At 41.8% G+C, this 8,623-nt stretch overlaps 2 long non-coding RNA genes across 2 annotated transcripts; one reads left to right on the top strand and one right to left on the bottom strand.

Moving 5' to 3' along the window:
* Nucleotides 1-522: 522 nt before the first annotated feature.
* LOC129627311 (uncharacterized) lies at nucleotides 523-2,817 on the top strand. Its single transcript, XR_008702543.1, has 3 exons — nucleotides 523-596; nucleotides 828-997; nucleotides 2,671-2,817. It is a non-coding gene; the product is annotated as an uncharacterized LOC129627311 (long non-coding RNA).
* Nucleotides 605-6,979, bottom strand: LOC129627312 (uncharacterized). The gene is made up of 3 exons (XR_008702544.1): nucleotides 6,850-6,979; nucleotides 2,988-3,090; nucleotides 605-974 (listed from the first exon to the last, which is right to left on the bottom strand). It is a non-coding gene; the product is annotated as an uncharacterized LOC129627312 (long non-coding RNA).
* Nucleotides 6,980-8,623: the final 1,644 nt, after the last annotated feature.

Genomic DNA, 8,623 nt, shown 5'->3' with positions numbered 1-8,623 from the left:
GGAAGAAGCAAGAGAGAAAGGTAAAAGAGAATGAATTGGTAGAAAAATCCAAAGCCATGATAGGAGAAACCCACAAGTTAACTCTGATGAGGTCCAGAGATTTAGAAGGAGGAGGGAGCCTGGGGTGGGGGAAAGGCGGGAAGCATCTGGTAGCAAATGCAAGGCAGAGAATCCCAATTTCTTTCTATTCTTGACCCATTGGAGCTCTTTCTGAAAGTCTGGTAAGAGCTTATATCTCCACCCACTACTGCATGTGTGCATGCTAAGTCGCTTCAATCGTATCTGACTCTTTGTGATCGCATAGACTGTAGCCCATCAGGCTCCTCTGTCTGTGGGATTCTCCAGGCACGAATACTGGAACAGGTTGCCATGCCCTCCTCCAGGGGCATCTTCCTGACTCAGGGATCAAACCATGTCCCTTGCATCTCCTGCATTAGGAGGTGGGTTCTTTACCATTAGAGCCACCTGGGAAACCCCCACCCAGCAGCAGAACTATTCTAATTCATCTTCACCATCCTTAACATCAGATGGGTGAAGTTTGAAAAGGAGTAGCTCGTGGACGAATCTTTCATGTGACAGAAGAATCAGGAAGCACGGTGAACATGGGCTTGTAGAGGGGGTTCTGGGTGGATCATAGCAAGTCCCCTTTCATGCATGTTAGGGGTAGAAAACCAGCAGTTAACTAATGTGAAATTTTATTAGGTCTATAAGGAGAGCTTTGCTCATTCTACTTAAAAATACTCTCCAAAATAATCAAAAGCTAGAATGAGGTCTCTTTTAAAGACCATTTCATGATAATTTGAATATATTTCATGTCTGTCTTAAAGGGTTGAGGATTCTTGTCTATTTCTACATGGCGACACCAACTACACATGGTCTTTAATGACTCGTTTTCCTCGGGAGAGTCGGGGGAGAAGAGATGTCCCGTGACTGGAACTCAGGCGGTCCAGAGGAAGCAGTTGGCAGCCAGGGACCTGAAATGAGGGTCGGGGCACTGGTAAGGGTTCCATGTCACCCACCGCAAAATGTCAAGGGCTTCTCCTCATGGCAGTACTGCGTCCTCTCCTTTGATGGTATGTGAACCCTAGACCCTTAAAGAAGCTCCTCACATTTCCAGAACCTTCACCATCTTAGAGGATGGGAATTAGTGCTGTCTACTGCGAATTTTTTCCAGTAAATCCATGATTTTTCTGCCTTTGCCTTTTCACGAGAGCTCTAGAAGTAAATGGAGGCATGAAGTGGCGAGGAGCTTACTCTGGGTCTCGCCGCTAATAACGCTGGGGTCAGACTGTGAACCTAGCTCTGCCTTTCTGTTGGTGTGCTTCTGACCACACCTGGCTGCTCCGTGGTGTTCACAGGAGGGCAACTGCAGAGCACTGAGCGGGTGAAGAGTGATGCCATCACAGGGAGGCAATTGTGATTGTTTGTTCCTTTTTTTTTTTTTTTTTTAAGACCTCCTCTCCAAATTAAAAAAAGGAAATGTTTTGTATTGGCATATTTTAAAAATAATAAATAAATTTAAGATGAAACATTCATAAAGCTTTTCAGCTGTATCTTCAACAAAATAAAAATTTTAAACGAGATTAAAAGACCTTTACAATGAGTAATACCCTACATTTTGGTTTATCTCTTCCATGTGTACTTGATCTAGAACTCCCACTGCTGCCGCTGCTTTGTTTTTAAAGCATCATTGCAAGAGAGCATCTAATCATTAGCCTCAAAAAATCTGACATGGGAAGCTATCAAATAAAAAACGTTCCTGGTTTCATTGCTGACCCAGGGAGTGGGGGAGGTGTAATGACCAGATCAATCTATATTTTTTGAAACATTTACAGTCTACAGCTGAAAATGCATCCTGGCAGGAAGTGCTTTAATTATTAAGATCAGCATAGTGGTTTGTCCTGCAAGCACACTCAGAGAAAGCTCTCAGAGTCGGACAATGATGGGAATGGGAATTTGCTTAAGTAGCAATCAGTGGAGTGTTCTTTCAAAATATTTACAGATGAATAGATAGAGGGGTCACGGCTTATATGAGACCAACACCCTAAGGAGGTTTGGGTTAGCTTGTCTCATGGAGAGTAGAAGAACAAACAAGAGAGTTCACAGGTATCAGTTATCAATGTGGGAGGCCCCACAAAAAGCAGGGAGAAGTGACTCTGGTTTGCTGACTGTGCAGGAAGCAGGGATGCCATGGGGGAGAGTGGGAAGGAGAGGGAGTTGTAGATTACAATGGGATACTCTTCCGTGGCCCAAACTTGCTTCCTCATGACATCATTGAGCTGGGTGCTTTCCAGAGCTCCAGGAGATCCAAGAAAGGGATAAGCAATATAAAAAGCTATTCATAAGAAAGTTGCTGTCTTCAAAAGAAAAGCATGCATGGGATAAAACAGTGTCAGTGAAAACCCTAGGAAATTGATAGAAAAGGTGTGGTTCTGTCTTTAGCATTTTCTAAAAAATAAAGAGGCTACTGAAGAAAACAGGAATGAGTGATCAGTTTTTAGTTCTTTAGCTTTAAGGATCACTATACCTGATGAGGATGTTGCCTAGAAGTAATCATGAAGACTTTAAAGTCAGTTTCATGCCAAAACCCAGAGACGGAACCCAGAGACAGAAGGAGGAGAGCACAGGGCTGGGGCCTCAAATGTTTAAGAGCTTTACCTTTATCTTCAGATGGAGTTAAACCTACGGTCACAGATATGCCTGATGGGATCAAAACACAATGATCTTCATACAACTTTGACTTGGTTCCCACGACATGCCACACCAGTATGAATTAGTTGTTAATGAGTTCTGTAATTAGCTAGCCTTATTTTATATTATTATTCATTATATTATTATCATTTATTGGATTGCATTTATGTGTTGTGCAAGTTTCAACTTGTTAAAACTAAGTATTTTAAAAAAACACCCCAAATTTTACCCTGATCTCAATTGTATCCTTTAAAAGAGAAATCAATTAGACCTGAAGCTTCAAAGAATGGAAGTACCTCCAATCTTGTCTCAAGCCAAGTGCCCCTTTGCCAGCTACTCTTCAGGCAATCACCTTGACAAATGCAATTTTTTCAAGAAAGACTTCAAGTTCATTTCCACCTGGGAGGATGGGAAGAAGCAAATCAAAATGCTTAGTAAGAAGCAAGATGTAGTCAGAACGCTGCGAAGCTCTGGGATAAGAAGGGATGAGGATCCAATACGATGCTCCTGAGTTTGTTGGAATTATTAATACAAAGCACACTTGGCCACTGGTGTTGAGGATATAGTTTTCAATGGAGTAGAACAAAAAAGATTTTCAGGTGCTTTGTCCAGATATTTGGTTTGAAATTCTGCAAACTACATCCCTCCTTCCTTGGGATGAGGGTCCTTTGTGCAGCTCCACCACTAACACTGCTCATGTCCACCCACTAACACACAAGCAGGAATCTGCATCAGTAGATACTAATATTTAAGAGGAAGAACACTACAATTTGGCCATTGGAAAAGTAAAGATATGTGTCCCAGGAGAAATCCTCTGAGATGATTAAAATGAAGCATACATATAAAGACTCTTCCTGGAATAGTTTAGAAAAAAGAGGGATATGAGAAAGTTACTTGTGTGGGGCAAAAAAATGTGTTCGGCAAGGCTTTTTCCTCCTTTCTTTGCCTTTTTCTGAAAATGGGTGGGTGATTCTTGTCGTTAATAGACACACAAGTTTTTTTATACTGTTGATGGTTTATCCTTAACTTGGCTCCATTCCTCATAAACTGGCAAACCCTAAAAGATGTTATCAGCAGCTTAGAACTCCATGTGTGTGTGTTAAAAAGTGCAAACAATTTAGAACAAAAATCAATCAGCACATTTATAATTAACAGTGATTCATTTTAAAGGGAAAACATATCAAGCACAATAATTTTATGGCAAAACTAAATTGCACCTGTTATCTTTACTATTCTTAAATAGGTTAATTTTGACTTACAGAGTATTAAAATTAAGCATTACTCAATTTAAAATTTTCTCTATCCCCCTCTATGTTAAAGGACTGCTAAAAGTAGATGCAGAAAGAGAAAAATATCATTATTAATGTATATACGTGGAATCTAGAAAAGTTATAGTCACTCAGTTGTTTCTGACTCTTTGCAACTCCAAGGGGTATAGCCCACCAGGCTCTTCTGTCCATGGAATTCTCCAGGCAAGAATACTGGAGTGGGTTGCCATACCTTTTCCAGGGGATCTTCCCAACCCAGAAATCAAACCTGGGTCTTCTGCATTGCAGGCAGTTTCTCTATCATCTGAGCCACCAGAGAAGCCCAGAAAAATGGTATAGATGAACTTATTTGCAAAGCAGAAATAGAGACACAGATGTGGAGAACAAACATATGGATACCAAGGAGGGAAGGAAAGTAGGATGGACTGGGAGATTGGGACTGACATATATACACTGCTGCTGCTGCTAAGTTGCTTCAGTCGTGTCCGACTCTGTGCGACCCCATAGACGGCAGCCCACCAGGCTCCCCCGTCCCGGGATTCTCCAGGCAAGAACACTGGAGTGGGTTGCCATTTCCTTCTCCAATGCATGAAAGTGAAAAGTGAAGTCGCTCAGTCATGTCTGACCCTCAGCAACCCCATGGACTGCAGCCCACCAGGCTCCTCCATCCATGGGATTTTCCAGGCAAGAGTACTGGAGTGGGGTGCCATCGCCTTCTCCATATATACACTACTATATATATACACTATTATGTATAAAATAGATAACTAATGAGAACGTACTGTATAGCATAGGGAACTCTGCCCTATGCTCGGTGGTGACCTAAATGGGAAGGAAATCCAAAAAAGAGGGGATATATGTGAAGGAAAGTTACACGGCTCAAAATAACCTGGAGTTAAAACTCCCCTCTGGGTCCTCCCCACCATTCTATACAAAACAAAAAACTCTTATCCAAAGGAAAAAATGGACATTAAGTTTGATTATGCCCAGCTCCCAGCCAGTCCCAGCCTGTGGCTGATCTCCAGAATTCCTTGCCCCAGCCATTTAAGAGATAACTAATCCCAATAACCCTGGAGAAGAACAGGCCCCCTTAAGACAGTAGCTTTCCACATATATGCCTCTTCTCTTGGGTTAGTGCAGCAGCTCACTAATCTGACTGCTGCCCCTTCTCGCCTCATTAAAGATGATCTGTTCCTGTAAAGTGCCGGTCTCATTCTTTCTCCGAACCTCACTTTTTCTAATTCCCTTACCCTACAATATGTATCGGAGAAGGCAATGGCACCCCCCACTCAAGTACTCTTGCCTAGAAAATCCCATGGATGAAGGAGCCTGGTGGGCTGCAGTCCATGCGATCGCGACGAGTCCGACACGACTGGGCGACTTCACTTTCACTTTTCACTTTCATGCATTGGAGAAGGAAATGGCAACCCACTCCAGTGTTCTTGCCTGGAGAATCCCAGGGACGGGGGAGCCTGGTGGGCTGCCGTCTATGGGGTCGCACAGAGTCAGACACGACTGAAGTGACTTAGCAGCAGCAGCAACAATATGTATACATATAGCTGATTCACTTTGCTGTCTAGCAGAAACTAACACAACATTGTAAAACAACTACACTCCAATAGATTTATTTTTAAAAAGTAGATGGACTCCCCGTCTCATGAATATCACTGCTCACCATGCCTTTGGTTCTTTACAATCTTGTAAAAACTTGGAACCCTCAGGCAGTGGGGACAAGCGGGTGTCTAGGTCTCCCCTTTAGGTTTGGGCCTCCACAGGATCCCCAGGGCTGTCTGGTTTGTCTCTCAAAGCGGCCACATCCTGGAGGGATGCTAAGTGAATATACGTTGACCACTGAGTCCAAACGTGTCATTCTTAAGGTTCTCTAGAAGTGTGATTGTTATTTATTAAGTGCCCACAATGGGTCACTGAGTCAATGAATTTCAGAGCTGGAAGGGATTTTAAAGGTGACCTGGTCCAACCTCTTCATTTTATAAACAAGGAAATTAAGATCCAGAGAGAAGGGCCCTGCCCAAGGTCGGACACGCGGTACGTGACAGAGCCAGCCCAAGCTCTTTCTTTCCACTGCAGCTGCTTTATCCCTCATCAGACCTGATCCCTGCTAGCTAGAACGGTATCATTTAATTATACCAAATTTTTGTAGCTTAAGATGTTTACATAATCAGAATGATGGAGTTGAGATCTACTTTTAGATTTAGGGAGAAACTGATAAAACAGAGATAAAGAGAAAAACAAATGCCCTTAATATCTATGTTTTCAAAATTGATTTAACTTTATGGTATGCTACTTTGTTCCAAAAAAGACGTTAAGAAGCTTTAAAAGGGACACACAATATAACAAGATAAAACAAGTAAGAACAGTACTATAAAAACAAGTAAGAAAAAGGACAAGGAAAATAAAGGTAGTAAAGGAAGCTGGGAACTAGAGTGAAATTGGTGTACAAAACACATGTCTTAAACCCCTAGGTGTTTGCCCCAGGGAGGCCACAACTCTGCTGCTAAGCCTCCCGGCAAGAAGCAGAAACTGTTACAAGAGTTACAATTCCCAGATAAAAAACAAACCAACCTCAGGAAAAACACAGCTTTCTCTATTAATGAGGCCAGAGAGAAGGTTCTCCCGCATGTCCTCACATACCCTGAAGTCCACAAGGATAAACTGGAATTGGAATCACAGGCTTTTTTAAGGCCTTGGGGATCAGCCAGTTCAACTCCCTCCCCAGGCCCTGGAATAGAGACTTCTCAAGGTCACACCCTGGCACTGGGTCTCCTGCATTTGGAGAAGGAGGAAAGAATTCAGGCAACCTCTTCCCTTCCACAGCGGACCTCTGGAGAAGGTTGGGATGTATCTTGATTAGACACAGATGCCCTTTTACCTGGCCAACAAGTCATCTTCCTCCTCCTCAAGTGTCCAGATGTCAGAGAGCAGAGAGCTGCAGGTCTCCGGGTTGTCCAGTCCCCTCTCCCCTGCCGTTGTCTGGAAGACGCCCCAAGGGAGACAGGGAAACTCTGGGGCCAACTTCTAAAAAGACTGTTTGTCCTGACTGCCTGGCAGGATTGGTTTAAAAATGCAGCAATTATTTCCCTGGATAAAAGGCAGGAGACCATTTAGAGCTTTGAATACACAACATGTGCTAGAAGGGGGTTGAGTTATTTGGGGGGAAGGGGGGAGGGAAGGTGAACTAGCATTTCCCCCTTTAGGGCAAACAAAAGGGAACATCTGGATTCTCTTTGTCGGGAAAAAGGTTGAGAATAAAGCTGTAGTATTTTCATAGGTTTTTAGGAGAGGTGAAAGGAAATCTGTTACAAAAAGGGATTTGTATTTTTTTATTTCTCAATTTTTTTTTTCTAGCCTATGAAGGAAATTGCTGCAGAGAATAATAAAAGTGGAACTCGGAGGAGTTCAAAAATGTTTAGGAGGATATCCCGCCACACAGGGGAGAGGGAATACAGGTGCAGAGAAAGAAACTGTTTCAGTTTCAGATTTTCCCCTTTAATCTTGATTACCAAAGTGTCATATGATCATTGTGGAAATTTTTAAAGGAATAGAGGATAAAATCCCCGTTAGGTTGATCCCTCTTAAGGTTCCGGTAAGTTTCTTCCAGTTTTGTTTTTTATGTGTGATTTTATACACAAATATGATTCAGTTAGAGAATTAACTACTTTAAAGGGTTTTCCTGGCAGTCCAGTGGTTAAGATGCCATACTTCCAACACAGGTGACGTGGATTTGATCCCTGGTGGGGAAACTAAGATCCCACATGCCATGCAGTGCAGCCAAAAGATAAAAAATATTTTTTTTAATAAGAAAATTAATTTGAAAATAAATTTCAAGTTACAAGATAGTGCTTGAATTTGCTTCCTGTCCTTGTTCTAAGTCTAAACCTGGAGGGTTGGATTTCGCCTGCAGTGAGTCTGTTAAGTTTGACTGTAAGGTAAGAAGATGCTGATTTAGCAAATCTCTCAGAATTTAACCATCTAAATGAGCAAATCCCCCTCAAGGCAATTTGGGAGACAGTAACATAACAGCACCACGCATTTATTTTAATGCTGCCAACTTAGCTCACAATGTTTCTGGAATTCCTCCTATGGAACTAGACACCTTCTGTGTCTATGGTACTTTCTTTTGAACCTTATCAGATTGACGAGTTCTTCCACTTTGAGGGTGGGTTTGATATTTAAAAACTTCCAAAGTTATCAGATCTGATGAATAAGGTGCATGATTGCTCAAGTAGCAATGTTGTTTTTGGTTAGTTAAGAATACACTGAGTCCAAACTGCAATGAATTTATTTTCTCATGCAGTAACAAGGTTTGAGTGGAAAGGAAATTTACCCTCTCTTGAGTCTCAATGAATTACACAGCGTGAAGGGGAAAATTGTCTCTGTAGGACTAATTCAAATTGGGTTTCCTGACTTGTAATTACACTTTTGGTAGCCAAAAGCTATTTGTTTTACAAGCTCCAAGATAATTCTATTCTCAGTTTCTAGCAAAGTAAAAAACATTCCATATTCAAATATGAGATAGTCACCGAGGCAAATTGTTCTTAACCAATTAATTAGCTAAAAGTACACTTGCCATTACCATTATCTCAAGATGTGGAAAGCTTCATGCTTTAATTATCTTCTTACACATTTATCATGTTCCCTTTATT

This window comes from Bubalus kerabau, chromosome 14 (genome assembly GCF_029407905.1).
Source record: "Bubalus kerabau isolate K-KA32 ecotype Philippines breed swamp buffalo chromosome 14, PCC_UOA_SB_1v2, whole genome shotgun sequence".
In the NCBI taxonomy this organism is placed as follows: domain Eukaryota; kingdom Metazoa; phylum Chordata; class Mammalia; order Artiodactyla; family Bovidae; genus Bubalus; species Bubalus kerabau.
Note: the sequence above shows the minus strand (reverse complement) of the source record. Positions and strands in the feature narration are given on the sequence as shown.